Source organism: Delphinapterus leucas, chromosome 17 (genome assembly GCF_059928025.1).
Source record: "Delphinapterus leucas isolate spDelLeu-1000000601 "Yukka" chromosome 17, BTC_Dleu_Yukka2, whole genome shotgun sequence".
Taxonomy (NCBI): domain Eukaryota; kingdom Metazoa; phylum Chordata; class Mammalia; order Artiodactyla; family Monodontidae; genus Delphinapterus; species Delphinapterus leucas.
In genome coordinates this window covers 82737662-82756836 of record NC_143145.1, presented here as the reverse complement: position 1 = coordinate 82756836, position 19175 = coordinate 82737662, and the positions used below count along the sequence as shown (strand labels likewise).

At 44.9% G+C, this 19175-nt stretch overlaps 1 pseudogene; it reads right to left on the bottom strand.

Annotated features, from left to right (window-relative positions):
* Positions 1-17989: 17989 nt before the first annotated feature.
* Positions 17990-18821, bottom strand: LOC149747065 (small ribosomal subunit protein uS8 pseudogene; annotated as a pseudogene).
* Between the last annotated feature and the right edge of the window lie 354 nt (positions 18822-19175).

The following is a 19175-nucleotide window of genomic DNA, read 5'->3' as shown; positions in this document are numbered from 1 at the left end:
CAGCTACATCCTATCCCTTCAGGCAGTCCGAGTGCCCTTTCAGTTTGTTCTTGCTACACACAATGTATGTGTCACAGATTATTTGTCCTAATTCTCTTCCTGCCCTCCCTCCCCCATTACTTTACTTCTGCTCCAGACTTCCAGTGAGTCCAGGGTGGTTTTTCCCTCTGGAAATGCTGGGTCATTTGTCATGGGATCCTGCTGCTGAAATACGCAGCAGAATTGCTTTTCCTGGTCATTTAAAAATGAGGTGAGTACCTTGCATGAATGGGTTCTAAGGACAGGTCGGTTAACATGTGTTTGTCCCCCAATTTCTCCAAGTGTGAAATCAGCTCCCAGGTCAAATTCCTGGCTGTACCTGAAAAAGAACGAAATAATGCCATTTGCACCAACATGAATGGACTAAGAGATTGTCATACTGAGTGAAGTAAGTCAAATATCTTATGATAAGACAGATATCGTATAATATTGCCTATATGTGGAATCCAAAAAAATGGTACAAATGAACTGATTTACAAAACAAACAGAATCACAGATGTAGAAAACAAACCTATGGTTACTGGGGGGAAAGGGGTGGGGGAGGGATAAATTGGGAGATTGGGATTGACATAAATACACTACTCTATAAAATAGAGAACTAATAAGGACCTACTGTAGAGCACAGATAGCTCTTCTCAGTACTCTGTAATGACCTATATGGGAAAAGAATCTCAAAAAGAGTAGCTATATGTATATGTGTAACTGATTCGCTTTGCTGTACAACACAACATTGTACATCAACTATACTCCAATATAAATTTTTAAAAAACCAGCCAAACAAACAAACAAAAATCCTGGCTATAATCAGATGAAGAATCTGCTCTTTGGAAACAAGGGGTCATTCTCATTTTTATGGGGGAATGCATGACAAATATAAAGCATCAAAGCCTCCATAATTTTTGCAAAGAATATAATCTACTAAAGAGAAAAATGAAAAAGAATAAAACTATGGTCATAAAGAGGCCTGTTGTAGCATAAACCTGAATATAATATTCACATCCAATATTGTAAAAGTTTTACATGGTGGCCTATTCTGGAGCTATTTTATAGGATAATGTGAGATCTGTGCTGGTAAATGAATAATGTCACATAAAAAAGTAGGATGTAAATAGTTTAATCCTTGCCGGAAACTATGAGAAACCATGTCTGCAGGTGGGCAAAGACTGCAGGATAACAGCTAAAAACAAAAATAGTCACAGAAGGGAGGAGAATTATGGCTCTTTAAAATCTTTATTTTTAACATTTTAAATCATTTTATCAAGAAAAACGTTCCAGGGCTTCCCTGGTGGCTCAGTGGTTGGGAGTCCGCCTGCCGATGCAGGGGACACGGGTTCGTGCCCCGGTCCGGGAAGATCCCACATGCCGCGGAGCAGCTGGGCCCGTGAGCCATGGCCGCTGAGCCTGCATGTCTGGAGCCTGTGATCCACAACGGGAGAGGCCACAACGGTGAGAGGCCCACGAACCGCAAAAACAAACAAACAAAAAAACATTCCAATGATAAGAGGACAATTCGTGTGGGGGTGATAATTTGTTCAAAGGGTCTGGAATCCAGTTCATTGCCCGGGATACTTTGCTTTAGTCTTGCAAGTTACATTTGCCTCCGCCATATTCCCAGCGATGGCCAGGACAGTGGGCCACATCCTGACTTTGAGTCATCACCCAGGACTCCTGGAATGCACAGTGAGGGGCCCCAGAAGGAGGATTACCTTTCCTCCTTCCTGTGAAGTTGTTACAAGGGGAAAGGAGAAAATTAACAGGAGTCGGTCCATCCAGATAACGCCCTACGAGTGTTATCTCCAATCCAATGAGTATTAGATATTCATTTGCGAGAAGGGGAAAATGGGATTCAGATGTTAATTAAATACTCAAGGTCACTCAGTGAGCAAATAGATATGGCAAGAATTTGAGCCCAAGTCTGGGCTGCAAAGGCCACATTCTTCCCATGATAACGACCATGCTGTTTGCGAAGAGCACACCTTCCTCTGTCCCAAATGCAATGCAACTCCATTAGACCAGAGAGGACTCTGAACATCACGTGCCCTGGCCGGGAGGGCAGTGCCAGCCTGGGTAATGAACAAGGGTGCTGCTACACGAAGCACTTTCGTGTATATTCTCGACCCTCACCACACAGCCAGCCCCATCTTACCGTGCAAGCCGAGGCTTAGAGAGGTTAGCAACTTGCGCTGGGTTACACAGGATTTGAATGTCTGGCCCCAGAATATCAGAAGTGCTAAAAAGAAATACCAGTAAAACACATTTTCTGCATTTCTCAGATCTAAGGCAAATCAGAGGAGAAAGATATAATCAAGAAACATAAAATAAATAAATGAATACAAAGACTTCCTTCCTTTTTAGCTCTAGTTCATCAAAGAAGGTGTTAAAGGGTGGATTCTCTGAGGGAAGTGCCTGAAACTTATCAGGGAGATAAGGTAAGGGCGGCTTTCCTTGGGGTTGAAGCTCACCTCCTCCCAGCAAGCCCAGTACCTCCTAGAAATGCACAGTTAGCACCCCCATCTCCTCCCTGGGAAAACCCAATTCCCTCATTTCTATCCTCCTGTAGCTCTTACCCCTTTAATGCAGAATGCTTTGTCTTATTTTTGTTATTTTTTAAAATTTATTCTATTGAGTATAGTTGATTTACAATGTTGTGTTGATTTCTGCTTACAGCAGAGTGATTTAGTTACACACACACACACACACACATACACACACACACATATTCTTTTTCGTATTCTTTTCCATTATGGTTTATCACAGGGTATTGAATATAGTTCCCTGTGCTCTACAGTAGGACCTTGTTTATCCATTCTGTGTGTAATATTGAGAGTTTGCGTCTGCTAATCCCAAACTCCCAATGCATCCCTCCCCCACCCCCTCCCCCTTGGCAACCACAAGTCTGTTCTCTATGTCTGTGAGACTGTTTCTGTTTTGTAAATAAGTTCATTTGTATCATATTTAAATCCCACCAGTAAGTAATATCGTATGGTATTCGTCTTTCGCTGTCTGACTTAACTTCGCTCAGTATGATTATCTCTAGGTTCATCCATGTTGCCTTATTTTTTTCATTTTTTGGCTGAGTAGTATTGCATTGTATGTTTTACTTTTTTTTTTTTTTTGTATGTTGTACTTTTAAATGAAAAGAACTGGCCATCTGTGGCAGAGCCAGCAGCCTTGTGGTCATGCCAGCCCCCGGTTTTCTGAGGCAGATGACAGGGCTGCCCAGGACATTTGAGGTGTGAAGGCTGACGACCCAGCCCATCCCACTTCTAGGCTATGCAGTAAGAAAGCCTCACCCAAGGGGTCTACCACACGGACACTCAGGCAGTAAACATCATTCGGCAAAGCGAGTAGAAGTGGCCTCACCTCGCCTTGTGTGAAAAGACCGCTCGAGGGACACGCAGCATTCCAGCAATTTCGAGCAGAGGGCGGCATACTGAGTCCTGGGCCAAATTTTTGTAAATGGAGTTTTATTGAAACAGCTACACTCATTCATTTAGGTGCTGCCCGTGACTGCTTTCCTGCTATGACGGCAGAGCTGAGTAATCTCAGTGGACTCTGTGACCCACCAAGATAAAATACTTACTATCTGGCCCTTTACTGCAAAAGCTTGCTGGCCTCTCCTTGAGGGGCTGCATTTGGAACCTTTCTGGTTGGTACTAAGCAATCAGAAATCCTCCTAAAGCAAAGGTGAGGCACAGACCCCGCAGGGACCTATAGCCTTGGGGGCCTTTCTGAAGGATGCTGGTGACAAGCTTCAGTATCGTTAGTCCCTGTGCATGCAAGGATGGGCAGTGTCTAAACCTTAAAAAAATTTTATGATAAAATGCACATAACATAAAGGTTACATTTTAAACCATTTTTAAGTGTACAGTTCGGTGGCATTAAGTCCATTCATACGGCTGTACAACCATCACCACCATGCACCTCCAGAACGTTTTCATCTTTCCAAACTGAAAGTCCCAACATTTTACACCAGTTCTCCTGTCTTGAATGTTTTAGCCAGTAAGAGCCCACTTCTCACATTCATTATGATAATTAGTAAGTCACTGGTGTCGGCAACAAATACCCATTTTTGATGGTCAGGATGCCAAAAAGCATAGCCTTAGTGCCAGCTGGGATCTGCAGGACAGAAGGCTGGAAGCTGCCTCTGGGTGGTGTCTAGGACGTGCAGCTAGTGGACGGCCCCTGGGGCATGCATTCCTGATCACACATGCGGGAATTCAAGCTGAAACTAGCTGGCCCACACACTTGCACACTGAAATAATTTAAAGCAAGTCACTGACGCCACTACAACCAGCACAAAGAGTGATCCTGGATGCCGAGTAGGGGCTCAGTAAGTATTTACTCGGCAGAAAATAATGGAAAGAATGAACAAGAGGGGAGAAATTGGCTGTCGTGAGTCACAGTCTTAGGAATCTGACACTTGGCATTTTGTGGTTCTGTCTTTCAGGAACACCATGCTTTTCATATTCTCCCAACACTGATAAGAACAATGGTCTTGGACTGGACATTGCCTAGGGGTGTCCCCAAGTCCTGCTTTCCTAGAATTCTCATGTACAGTCACCGCCCGTCTCTCCTGCCCACCCAGCTTCCTTGATCCCCGGTCATTTCTCGGATTTCCAGCAGAGCTGAGTGCACAGGAGGATGGGGTCACTTTCCCCGGTCTCCAGCACAGACACGCCACGGAGCAGTGGCCAGGGTGTGAGCTCCGCTGGAAGTTAAGATGCGCTGAATGGTCGCTCTCTCCCCTGGTCCCTTTCCCCTGATGGAAGACATTTTCACACATCGAGGTATGGGGAAGTCATTCTGGCTTATACATGACTTAACTTAAGCTTAGTGCTAACAAACTAGGGAGCGTGTTTGTGGCCTTTTAAACGTGCATCGTACATCTGCTTTAACCATTAAAGAAAAGAATGCATTTAAAAGTCAAAATGGAGTAACTGTGGTTCAGGCAGCCAGAATGGAGCCTGGTGGTCATCATGGACGTGGCTTCAGATACGTTGTTCGTGCGTCACTGAGAACTTGAATTTTGAACTGTATCAAACTTAAGGACACCACCAGCCGTTTTCAGAGCACTATCTGGGGACAGCCGCCAGCTGCCACCTCAGGGTCTCCAGGTCTCCCCTGAGTGTGCAACCACTTCAGACCCCACCCGATCCTTGCTTAACAAGCACCCTCACTTCTTCCCAGCTCCCATTATAATTCTTGAGAAACAACTTACGTTACCTAATTCTGCGGTTTTTGCCTTTATAAGCTCGCCCCATTTTGTAGCCGGGCAGGACACAGTTCAGGTGCTTCTTGAATCTGTGTCTCCTGGGCTATAGGCCTCATTTTGGCTCAGACCAAACTCTTTTCTATTCCTTTGGTAGATTGCTTATTGATTATTTCCGTCGACACCCCCAAATCTGGCCAGAGGCCCCTGGGAAAGGGGGAAGTGAGGAGAGCTGTGTGTGCGCTTTTACACTGTGGATGGTATGGGGGGGGTGGATTTATGGTTGGAGGAGGGGAACCAGTGGCTGCAAGAGGCCTGTAAAAGCACGAGGGTGGGGACTTCCCTGGCAGTCCAGTGGACTTGGTGCTTTCACTTCAGGGGGCCCAGGTTTAATGCCTGGTTGGGTAACTAAGGTCCCACAAGGCATGGCCCAAAAAAAAAAAAAAAAAAAGACCCCACCAGGGTGGACACTCCCACAAGCAGATGGAGAGATCTAGGAGCTAAGGGGTGCGCAGAGGTGTGCCAGAGCGGCCAATCATGCACTCTCTAGAGGCAGAGGTTTAAATAAGCCTGTTGGAAGTTGGAAGGGACTAGGGCAATTTACTGGAATGGAGTTGGTCTGGGGACGCAGGCAGGAAGGTGGCAGTGACAGGGGACATTGTATGTAAATGTGGATCGGCAGGTGGGTCACTGCCCTGGATGTTGGGTGCCCACCCTCCGCCCCCTTCCTTCACTGCCTGGGGCCTCGCGGGTCCTGTGAGGGCAACCTCTTTGTTTTTCTTTAACCACAATATTCACTAGGGCAGAACTCTGGTTCTCGGGCAGAGTTAGAGTCACTGGCTAGCCGTGGGCTCGCATCCTCCTCCTGTCTTATGATCAGGACTCTGGGATGAGAGTGAGTGATTTTTTTAAAATATTAATTTTAACATGAATTAACTTGAGATTTACCTTGTCTTCAGCGTTTGATCCTCTGGGCTACGGTTGGTTCCTGGACTTGCCTGTCCACACCATCACAGCTCTTAGGCCACTTGGATTCATATAATCATCTACCTCTCTGTCCTCCGATAATCACCTCAAGTTTCCCCTCCCTTTGACTTAAGTTGGGGAGGAGAGACAGAGGGCGAGAGAGACGATGGTGTGTGATGGGAACCAAGTTTTTGGCATGTCTCTTTAAAATCGAGTTGAATATTAACATTGACTTCTGACATGGAAGTATTTATATTCATTATGATATTAAAATTAATGGCTAGTTATACTTTTTTTGTTTGTTGCTGAAAGCTACAGAGAAGCCGACAAGACTGTTCCGGCATGTTTATATTATAACTCTCTTTTGGGCAGTTGCTGTTACGGATTAGTGAGGTAAACCAGCTGGGTCAGCTGATGTCCTTTTTTATTTTTTCTTGTTAAAAAGTAAAAGCTGGAGAAAAGAGCTGGCTACCTCTGAGGCTGTTTAGATCCTGTGCATTTTTTTCTGGAAAACATCTTCATTGTTCAGGGTGAGAAGTTGAAGGTTTATTTTTGTGCATCTCTGTTTTTAGCTGCAGATCAGCCTTGCTGGCTCACGGTGGAAGCCCCTTTGTATGAAACATCCCTTATTGCATCGGTCCCTTGAGCATAGCACGGGCCAAATCATCATTCCTAATAGGCTGGTTGATGTTGGGGGAGAGGAAACATCTTGATACATCCTTGAGATGTGTTATGTCAGAGAAAGTGTGTCACAGATCCTCGACAGCTCACGCAAGGGCACCGGGAGGGGCGCAATGCCAGGGGCCTGGCATTCCAGCTCACTTGCCCGGGGACTGTTGTCCATCACATCTCATTACCCAACTGTGTCCACTTGGGTGCCATTTTCTCAAAGACACTTACGCAGTGGTATTTTGTAACGACGTCAATTCTTTTCCTGTCTGACCTAGAAGATTACGGTGACTCAACGCTGGCTGGTCAACCTTAAAGATTAAATCGAGGACATTGGCTTAATGATTTTAACAGCTTAGTGTAAAGGATTTCCCAAGTATGAGAATCATGATATCAAATATGATTGGGAATTTTATTCAATCTTAAAGAGAAAGTAAGTAGCACGGCTGAAGGCATACTTAATGATTGTATTTCTTAAAGAATAAGCTTCACATTTTAAACAGAAATAAGGATATAAGAGTCTTAGGAAGAATCAACATATGCTACATTTGTAAAACGCTCTACTATGTATTGTATGTTGACAACTATGCCAGAATCTTTACTATTCTATGATGATGATAATTATTTCCTGAGTTGAATTCCTTTGGGTAAAACTTTTATTTGTTCCAGTTCAGTGTTTTTCAAATGTTCATATGCTTAGGAATCTCAGGGGAGCTTCGTCATAATACAGATCCCTGGGCTATGTTCTCAGACCTCAGTAGGTCTGGGCAGCTGGTTGTCGAGCCCCAGGCTACCTTGCCAAGGTGTATCTGAGTACTGGGTGTAGCACTCGGGTCAGATGGAAGGACTAGGGTGAAAGGTAGCCTCCTCCTTGTCTCATAGAATGTGGTTTCCCTCAAATTTAGCAAAGTCTTATCCTTTTTCTTTGAGGAGAATCAGGTCAAATGATTTTATTTTTAAAATACTGGGTATAGACTCTATGGATGAACAGAGAAGTAAGACAAATGTTGACAATACAGAAATTCCTTTTCCTTTGGGATTTATTTTTCCTGCTGCTTTTTTTGGAAGGCAACAATCATTTGAAGCTTCTTGAGAACGTTAGGTAAGATGACTGATTCCATCCTCTGTGCCTTCTGAGTCCTAACCAACTGCCTACTGGACTTGGATACTCACAGGAACCATAAACTTGATGTGCATAAAAGTAGGTGTACTGTCAAAATCCCAATGGCATTTTTTGCCGAAATAGAAGAAAACAAAAAACAAAATTAATATGGAATCAGATGACCCCAAATACCAAAAATTTTTTTGAAAAAGAAGAACAAATTTGGAGGACTCAGACTTCCTGGATTCAAAACATGTTACAAAGCCATAGTAATCAAAACAGTGCAGTACTGGAATAAAGATGGACAAATAGACTGATGGAATAGAATAGACAGCCCAGAAATAAACCCTTGTGTATATGGTCAAATGTCTTTGACAAAGCTGTCAAGATCATTCAATTGGGAAAGGATGATCTCTCCAACAAATGGTGATGGGAAAACTGGATGTCTTCATGCAAAAGAATGCAGTTGAACCCTTTTCTTACATCAAATAAAAAAATTAACTCAAAATAAATAGAAGATCTAAACATAAGACCCAAAACTATAAAACTTCTAGAAGAAAACTTGGGGGAAATCTTAATGACATTGGATTTGCCAATGATTTTTTTGATATGACACCAAAACAACAAAAGCAAAATAGACAAATGGGGCTACATCAAACTTTAAAACTTTTGTGCATCCAAGGACACTATCAACAGAGTGAAAAGGCTGCCTATGGAATGGGGGAAATATTTGTGTTGAGCCAGCTCAGCCCAGCAAGTGGAGGGCTGAGAGACACAGCACCTTTATTGGAGGTCAGCGTGGAGTACACAAGAAAAAGGCTTTGGTGCGTGTGAAGGTCACTAGGTCACGGGGGGGTAAGAAAGGAATTTGAGGCAGAGATCAGCCTTATCACACTGATGCACCTGGTCACCTGGGCTGAGTGTTCACAGCTTGTTTGTGGAGTTGTTGAGGCAGCAGGAAAGTATGAAGTTCAAGAGTTTACAATATAATTTGCAAATCATATATCCAATGAGGGGTTAATATCCAGAATATATAAGGAATTCCTACAACTCAACAACAAAAAAAATCAAATAACAAGATTAAAAAATGGGCAAAAGACTTGAATAGGTATATTTCCAAAGAAGATATACAAATGGCCAAAAAACATTTGAAAAGATGCTCAACATCACTAATGATCAGAGAAATGCAAATAAAAACCACAGTGAGATATCACCACACACCAATTAGTATGACTACTATTTAAAAAAAAAAAAAAAGCCTAGAAAATAGCAAGTGTTGGTAAGGGTGTGGAGAAATTGGAAACCTTGTACACTGTTCGTGGGATTGTAAAATGGTGCAACCACTATGGAAAACAGTGTGGCAGCTCCTCAAAATGTTAAAAAGAACTGCGATATGAGCCAATAATCATATTTCTGGGTACATACCCAAAGTAATTGAAAGTAGGGTCTTGAAGAGATATTTGCACACCCACGCTCATAGGAGCACTTTTCATAGCAACCAAGAGGTGGAAGCAACCCAAATGTTTATTGATGGATGAATGGAAAAACAAATGTGGTATGCCCATACAATGGAATATAATTCAGCCTTAAAAAGGAAGGAAATTCTCTTGCATGCTACAACACGGATGAAACTTGGGGACATTATGCTATGGGAAATAAGCCAATTGCAAAAAGACAAGTGCTGTACAGTTCCACTCATATGAGGTACTTAGAGTATCAGATTCATAGAGACAGGAAGTAGAATGGTGGTTGCTAAGGGATGGGGGTGAGGAGAGGAAGAGTTACTGTTTAATGGACAGAGTTTCAGTTTTGCAAGATGAGAATGTTCTGGAGACGGATGGTGATGATGGTTGCACAACAGGTGAATGTACTTAACACCACTGAACTATATACTTAAAAATAATTTCGATGTTAAAAAGAAAAACAAACTAGGTGTATCATTTTCCCTCTGGGACCTCCTTCTACTCTGCATCATGGGGATTCTTTGTTGCAGGTCACCAAAACTAACTCTAAACGATGTCAGTAGAAAGGGAATCGACTACACATATAGCGTATTTAACTGATCGGCAGGTGCCCAGCTTTTCATATCCTAACACATCACATCAGAAACCACCTTACAGTGGATGTGTTTGTAGTGGATGAGGTAGGCGCTGCCCACATGCTCTGTCAAGTTCATCTCTCAGAGTGCTGACAGAGGACAGCTCTCAGCTGGGGTCTACCTGCCTCACCCTATGCTCAGTGACTAGTGTACGTGGGGTTCAAAGCTCTGCCCCCCACCTTCACGCGGGCAGACTCTGTAGGGCCATCCGCCGCTGGGCTCCCTGTGGGGCTGGTGTATCTCCTCGGCGCTCCTTCACTTGTCCCTATTGTTCTGGGGAGCCTTCCCCAATCAACCTTCTGCCCTCAAATCTCCTCAGAGGCTTTTTTCCTGGGGCACCTGGCCTGAGACAGCATGTCACCATTTGATTGAGAGTCTCTTTTTCTTTCTTAATGTTCCATAAAATAAAGGTGTGACTTACCACCGATGGCATCTTAGAGTCCATAAAATAAGCTGGGAGTTAGCCAAGTGCAAGAGTGGGAGAGGTGGAGAAACAGGGAGCTGGTGGAGACCGGGTCTCAAAAGGCCTTGGACACCATGCTGCTGAGTGGAGACTTTGTCTTGAAGGAACAATCTGTCTGGTTGAGGGATGGATGGAAGAGGGGAAAGGACAAGGGTTGGGTCAGAGGAAGCGGAACCAGCAGCTGAAGGAGAGCGCTGCCGGGGGTGGTGAGGAGTGAAGGTACACAGGGTCCTTACAGAGGTGAGATCCGGCGATGCTAATGACCGTGCAGATTTCTGGGAAGGGAAGACTCTGGCTTGGGGACCACATCTCAACAAGCCCAGGATGTGATTGCCTACAGGGTGCACCATGATTTTATATGCCGCTGACAAAGAGAAACAATGTTCCCAGTTCACCTATGAATTGCGAGATGTATACCACTCTCAGGTATGTCCTAAGTGAAAAAGTGTTCCTATTAGAATTGAAAAAACACAGTACTTGTTCTCTCTTTCAAGTCAGCTGGGAAGTTTTCCTGCTTCCCTAAGACTGAGGGAGGCCCCCTCTGGGTGCTCTTGTAGCAAGCGGCGTGCTCAGTCTCCTTGTATTAGTCCTGTTAATCTCTTTTGAACTTCATGAGCCCACATCCACGAAAGCCTAAGCTGTGATTGGCTCTCTTCTAGAGTCAGGGATTCAGCAAACGGAAACAGGAAAAGCCCCGACTGGATGGCCCACAGCTGTCTTGCTGTCTCTTGTGCAGTCGACCTTGGCCTCCTCCGCAGAGTATCGCTGCAGACCCAGCAGCTGGTGTGACTCCTGACACGTGCCGGGTACGATAAATGCTTGCTGTGAGAATGAATGAACACATTAAAGGGCTTTTCCCTTGTAGCGACTGGTCCAGTAACCCACCCTGAACCAGACCTTTATCTGCTCGCCATTCTCTGAGTTATTCCTGATTTTGTCTTTGCTTGGCTCACACCTTAGTCTTGAACGCTCACCCCTTTTCTCTCCCCAAAACCTAACCATACGAATACCCACTTTAGATCACCGTTTCTCCTGGAGCTTTTCTTGATTGCGATTGTTCACAGAGATTCATTTCTTACCTCCTGTAACAGTTATAACTGGCGCCATCTAACTTCTGATGTCTCATTTATTATGATGAAATCGTTTATTTCTCGCCTCTTAATCACATGGGAAGTTCTTCATGGGTGGGAATTCTCTAACATATTTATAAATTCTTTTGCCTAAACACAGTCTATGGCAGATAGAAAATGGAAGTAGCTTGGTGCACCAATGAATGGAGGTTAATTTACTGGAAGGGGTGGGAAGTGTTCCTGAGGCTTTTTGAGTGGGGGAATAAAAACCAAACGAGGCCAGGTGATAGACAAAAAGTCATTTATTGACTTCAATTTTTATGAAAGTCATGATCTGTGTAGCCTCAAAACAGTGCTCAGAGGATGACACTGACAAATAGCAGTCTCCTACCTTTTTTTACCCCTGGTTCCACTCCCCAGGGATGACTTCTTTCAATTCTTTCAACTAATTTTTTTCCCTAAAAAACCTCCAGATTTCTAAATTACACGCTTCTATGTTGTTACTTCTTGATGGATCCGTCTGGTACACATGTTTCTCTTATACTAGGGGCCTACGTTCCCTTTTTTCTTGGTTCATTCCCTTGTTTTACTGAAGGACATTTTCCAATAGCATCCTAAGAAGGTCTAGATGAGAATGCTTCTTTTTTTAAATTAAGACTGTTGTTTAGAGTGGGTTTTTCTTTTTTTAATTATTTTTTTGGCTGTGTTGGGTCTTCGTTGCTGCACGTGGGCTTTCTCTAGTTGTGGTGAGCCGGGGCTACTCTTCCTTGTGGTGCACAGAGCACGGGCTCTAGGCGTGCGGGCTTCAGTAGTTGCAGCACACAGCCTTCAGTATTTGTAGCTTGCAGGCTCTAGAGCGCAGGATCAGTAGTTGTGGCGCACGGGCTTAGTTGCTCTGTGGCATGTGGGATCTTCCCGGACCAGGGCTCGAACCCGTGTCCCCTGCATTGGCAGACGGATTCTTAACCACTGCGCCACCAGGGAAGCCCCTAGAGCAGTTTTAAGTTTATAGCAATATTGAGGTGAAAGTACTGAGATTTCTTGTATAACCCCTGTCCCCTCCACATGCATAACCTCCCCCAATATCCGTCCCCCCACCAGAGGTACATCTGTTACAGTTGATGAACCTACACTGACACATCACAATCACCCAAAGTTCATGATATCCATGGTCTCTTCCTTCTTTAATCCTTTTCATATCATACATGGGATATATGACAGAAAATGTATATATTCTCTTCTCTCTTCGAGGATATTAATTATGGTTTCTTCTGCTCTCTGCATTGTCTTTGAATCTTCCTTTCCTCCTGTCACTCCTCTGTTTGTTTTGGTCTTGGTGACCAATATGTTCCATTGACCCCACCAACCTACACTGAACGTCATACCGATTCTCTGCTTTTTGCCACGGAGGTGGCATCAGTAGGTTCCCCTGCCCCTGAGCTTCTGTTTAGGCTTGGCCTGTGGGAGACTCGGTCAAAGGAGCGTGAGTTGAGGGACTGATTCCCCCAGGCTCCTCCCACCTGCTGGGGAAGCCGAGATTCTTCTCCCAAAGGCCACAGCTCCAGAGCAGTGGCCTCTCCAAACAGCTACATTCTCCAGATCCCAGCAACCCTTCCCTCCTACTGAGCCACCTGTGGGCACTGCCTACTTTTGTCAACTGTCACCCCATTAAATTTCCTTTAAATGTCGAAGTTTGAGTGTGCCATCTGTTTCCTTCCAGAACTGTAACAGATGCGGTGTTTTTCATGACGATTTCTTGAAATGCACACTTTGGCCATCGCTTCACAGCTAAGAGTGAGGCAGTGAGATGCTGATGGGAAGACCCGCTGTATTGTCGGGGCTTGTCACCCGGTGGGCTTCATGTAAGGAAATACCAGCCTCCTTCCACTGTGTCTTCAGAAATCGCTGCGCTTTCTTGACTGCTTTTATCTCTTTCTCTCCTTCTTTCTATAATTTTGGGTCAATACTTTTTTAAAAAATTCCTTTACTGTCATTTTGACAGGGTTTTAGAAAAGAGATGGATGTGTATAAATGACATTTTTAGGAACAGCCAAAGAAAAAAAAAAGGAATTGTTTTTCTTTGTAAGCAAAGCAAGAGGCAGTAGAGCCTGCTGGTTCAGAGCCTGGATCCATCTCTGTGGCTTCATTTCCTCCCCTGTGAAAAAGAGAAGAGTGTAAGCAAGCATTTTCTTTGGAGAATTTCCGGGAAGATCAAATTAGTTACTATTATCAAGTGCTTCAAAAAATACATGGTACATAGCACTACCTGTAAAGGACAGTGCAGCACATTTGCTTTAAAAATGTTCTGTTAGTGAAACGGTTGCTAGCAATAGGACCCAGGTACAGGATTCTGAGATTCCTCAAAGCTCCACTGGAAGCTGGTTCTACCAGGAGCTGGGGTTTGGCCAACTCAGTGTCAGAGGCCATCCGGGGTCACAGCATGGAGCTTTCAAACGTTGGCCGGGAGCAGCAAGAGGAAGGTGGGCAGAAAAGTTCTGCTGCCCTTCCCTGGGGCAGGCACGGAGGAGAGGGAAGTAGGGGCTTGGGAGCCGGCAGCCTTCTCTGGTCCCACCAGGCGTTCTCACGCTGCTGGCTTAGGCCCAGGCTGGCACACACAGTGTAGGCAGCACTGCCACCTGGAAGGGTAGGAATCTTCACAGAATGCCCTAGAAGAACTCACCCAAGAGACCAACTGTAGGAACAGGAAGCAACTATGCACTTGCAAGGTCTCCTGCGTAAAGCAGTGCTGTTAAAAACACAGAAAGAGGCTTTAGAGAAGGTCGGTCCACTTACGTTTACGCTGTGCTGAGCATCTGAGATAAGCCAGGGATGTCTTAAGAAACAGATACAAAACCCACTTAGAATCCTCAGAGCAGTAGGCGAGTCACTGGAAACATGGCCTGCTGCACTTATAAAAACCCTGGCCTCTCTAATCGTCCTACTCATTTGTCCAAGAAATATTTCCTGAGTGCTAACTGTATGAAAGGCAGTGTGACAATGTCACGAAGAAAAATCAAGCCCCATCTTGCCCCCTAGGGGCTTCCCATGTAAATGAGACATTTGCAAAAATCACAAAATCCAGGTAACAGGTGATGAGCCGTAGTTAACTGAGGTAGAATTTAGTGGAAGAAGAAATAACTGTGAACTGAGCCGATCTGTAAGAATGTGCGAGAGATGGGACCCAACCTGGGTTCTGGCCTTTCTACTTCTGTATCCTGGTGGCTGTCTCATCCTCCCCTTGGGCTATATGCTGCGTCCAGGTCCCCCTATCTCTCCCTCCAGGCCCTACAGCAGCTCATCCCTTGCCTTGGAATGCTTTTTCTCCTGCCCTTTCCTTGGGTGGCTGACACTGGGTGCTACCCACCTAACCTTCCAGTTTCAGCTTCAAGGCCAACTTCTCTGGGGGCCTCTCTGACCACCCGGGACTTACTAAGGGACGTTTCCCCCTTCTTATAATAACTGAGCAGCTGCCAGACAAAGTATTTGCATCTTTATTCAATTCAATTAAAACAGACGTGCGTGGTATATTATGTAACAGTCACTGTACACACACGATTTTAGGCAATGTGGGGTAATTCTGGACATGACGATGCTCAACTCTTGGCAAACCATGCACGGTGCCAGGGATGCCCGGTATAGATTGAGTCTCCTAGACAGAAGGGTCATGTTTGACACATTCTTCCAGCATCCCTGCCCACCCCCGCCTTCCTCAGCTCGCTGTCTTGATCAGCCGGATGTCTCGCTGGACGGCGGGCTCCATGTTGCAGGTCTGGTAGCAGCGTTCCCACAGTGTACCCGACACGGATGCGAGCCGCGGGCGCACAGGGAGGGAGGACCACCAAGGAAACGCATGCGTGCGTGTGCGTGTGCGTGCGCGTGGATGTGTATGTGCGCGGGAGTGCGTGTTTCCCTGGGACAGGTCGAGTTCAGGTTTGTACCCCCGGGAGAGAGCGGCACAGCTGGCAGTGTCCCCGCTGGCGGCCATGGAAAGTGCGCAGGGACCGCAGCTCCGCGGACCAAGGCGCCACCTGGGCTTTAAAGGGCTCCCACCTCCGTCCTTGAGGAGCTGAGCGCGGCCTGGAGAACTGAGGTGGCAGCAGCGGCGGCAGCGTCACCGAGCTTGTTGCAGACTCTCGGACTCCACCCCAGACCGGCTGGAGCCTCTTCACACGCTCCCCAGGGGATCGGCGTGCACCTGCGGGTGGGAAACGCAAGGGCTCCCCAATTCCACGCACTTGACATTTTGCCCCGTCACTCCTGACTGCAACACTCCCAATGTTTTCAAGTGATGAACTTTTCATAGCCTCTTGCAAATTGTTGAAAAAGAGAAAAGGCTAAAAACAACAAAATAGTTATCCTGCAGAGAGCGGAGACCTTTCTCAACCCTGGCGGTGTCCTTGGAGGGGCTGCAGTGTGTAACCACGGCCAGGCCGAGTCCACGTTCAAGATTTCAGGATGTGGGCGTACAGCAGCTGGTGACACAGAACCTGGCTTGAGGTGCGTTCCAGCTCCATGAATTTTTTACATTAGCTTCAGTTCAGGTCAGAATCTTTCCTCATGAGAATGAAATGTTTTATTTTAGAGGTAAAATATTAATTTTTCTTTAATAAATTTTTAGTTAAGAGCCGTTTTAGATTTACAGAAATACTGTGAAAGGAATACAAGGAGTTCCTAGACATTCCATATCCAGTTTCACCCGTGTTAACATCATAACGTCCGTGTACATTTGTCATGATATTGTGACGTGAACGATGTGAATGACCCAATATTGATACATTATCACTAACTAAAGTCTACCCTTGATTCATATTTCCCCAGTTTTCCCCCAGTGTCTTTATACCGTTCCAGGGTTGCATCCAGGATCTCATGCTACATTTAGTTGTTGTGTCTCCTCAGGCTGTCTTGGCCGTGTCAATTTCTCAGACTTTCCTTACTTTGGAACATATTAATTTTAAGAACTCTTTTATTTTTGGAAGACTCCTTATTCCTCTAGCAGAGCAGAATCCTAATGAGTCCATATAACACTTCAAATCAGTTGTAAGAAAATAATTGCCTGGTTATGAGCTCCTTGAGGGTGGGTCTGACTTCTTGTAGTCAATCCACAACCCCAGAAATTAGCACTAGTCCTATTCCTGGCACAAAGTGGTGCCCAGTACATGATGTAGCCAGTGCCTTGGTTTAGTTTTTATTATGTTCCCTACTAGGTATGTGCAGACTGGGGTTATAAATGACCAGTGAGCTAAGGTCCATGCTCTTAAACATCTAGAGACAGAGGTAGAGACAATTAAGTAGATAAAAAATATTTTTATTTGGGAGCCTTGCTGGACCCACGTGCAGAATTCAGTGAGCGCGATAGTGATCATTTTTCTTGTGGCCCATGGGAGTTAAGCAGAGTCAGGAAGGCCTTTCAGGGAGAGCTGAATCTTTTTTTTTTTTTTAAATATTTATTTATTTATTTGGCTGAGCTGGGCGCTGGGTCTTAGTTGCGGCATGTGGGATCCTTTAGTTGCAGCATGTGGGATCTTTTAGTTGCGGCATGTGGGATCTTTTAGTTGCAGCATGTGGGATCTAGTTCCCTGACCAGGGTCGAATCTGGGCCCCCTGCAATGGGAGTGTGGAGCCTTAGCCACTGGACCACCAGAGAAGTCCCAGAGCTGAATCTTGAAAGATGACTTGGTGTTCAGCCAGCAGAAATGGGCAGAGAAGTCTTGTATTAGTTTATTTTCATTTGCTTTGGTAACTGATATTTGGAATTATTTTGGTTTAGATTTTGAGACTGAATCTGCAGTTTCAAACTATCTGGTAACCTCTAGCTTTTGGAAAATTCATTTACTTTATGCCAAAATGTAACTTCCCGGTTAAAAGAAGAAGGAAAAATTAAAAGTTGCCTTTTGAGTAGTGCTGTTTAATAGAACTTTCCATGACGATGAATATCTGTGCTGTGTCATACGGTAGCCACCAGCCACGCATGGCTACTGGGCACTTTTAATGTGGCCAGCATTACTGAAGAACAATTCTAAATCGTATTAAATTTTAATTAATTTAAGTTTAAATAGCCACATATAACTGTTTCTATCATATTGGGCAGTGCAGCCTTAGGACACTAACAAAGATCTACTGGGCATCACAGTTTAACAAGACAACTGAATTCAGGGGGAAAATTGGATTAAGAAGAGATGAGATGTAGTTTCTTTGAAATATTGAAGGTTTTTAATATCGAGGGGAATATGACCTGGACAAATATTATTTTCTATGTTCCCCAGGGTGTTTTGCCTAAGTGCCTGGAATCCTGCCAACTGTTGTATAAAAGACTTTTCTGTGAACAACCTGCTGTACAATTGGGAGGTGTTGTTTACATTGGACAATTCTGTTTGTTTTCCGTTGAGGCATTTTATTTGCACATATGTGTTAGATCCCTAGAAAAGGAATCCCAGGATTTTCCCTCCTGTGTATGTTTGTGTTGCGTCTTCGTGGTCCACGATGCCAGCTGAGGTTGTTAGGACAGTGAAACCACACTGAAAAGATGGAAGCAGGTTGTTCTGCCATTTTTCTAGATCTTTGAGCTGCACATCAAATCTGGGGCTGATCGCGCCACACTTGTGTAACCTGCCCGTGAAGATCACAGCAGTTTTCCCAGCTCTGTGGTCATCAGTGATTTCAAATTTGCCAATGTAACCACGTTTCACCATCACAGTTAGAAACCAGACGATGGTTTTGGAGCACAGCCTGATAAGAACCTGGCACCTGCCTCTCTTTTAGGAATTGTTGATGGTCTTGAGAGCATCAGCCAGGACATTCATGCCCACCGTTATGGCGGCATAGAAAGATGGTGGAGAGAGAGCTGGACGATTCTGATTATCCATCTGCACCAAGAGGTTTGCAAGTTGTAAATACTTTGCAATTTTAAAACATAGGTATGGATTAACATTGTCCAACAGACGTCTGTGAATGGCAGTAGAAAATGCAGACATAATAGGGAGTAAGGAAAATGTAACAAGTACTTGCTTTTTGATGGCTTAAGGGGTTCAGAAGTCTCTCAACAAGAGAGTTACTCTTCTCGAGTTTTCCAGGCCTTTTAATAGGCTTTACCGTTTTCAGTCTTATTCTTCTTCCCCAAGCAAACTGATTTTGGCCTAAATCTTAGCAACTGTGGAGAAATTAGTGATTGTATGTTATCGTGTGTTGTGTACTTTATCCATACCCCTTTCTTACTTCAACAAATGATGGCACTTTGGTTAATGTAACTCGGTGGCCTCAACGTTGTTTTAAACTCTGTGCACTGGAGAGAAGCCAGGAGCACTTGTCTTCAGGTAAGACACACTCTCTGTGGCAGGTGTGGGGCGAGAGGGGAAGGGAGGAGGGGTGAGGAGAGGGGAGGGGGCCTTCAGGAGGGAGTCCTAGGGAGAGGCTTCTTGCGAGAAGGAGAGGGACGCAATTTATACGGGCAGTTTCTTCAGCTTTACAAAGGACTCACAAGATGTGTTCATATGTTTGCCTTTACAGCCTTGGAGACACAGGCAGAATAGGTTGCTTTGGGAGGAACTGTGTGGTTGGGG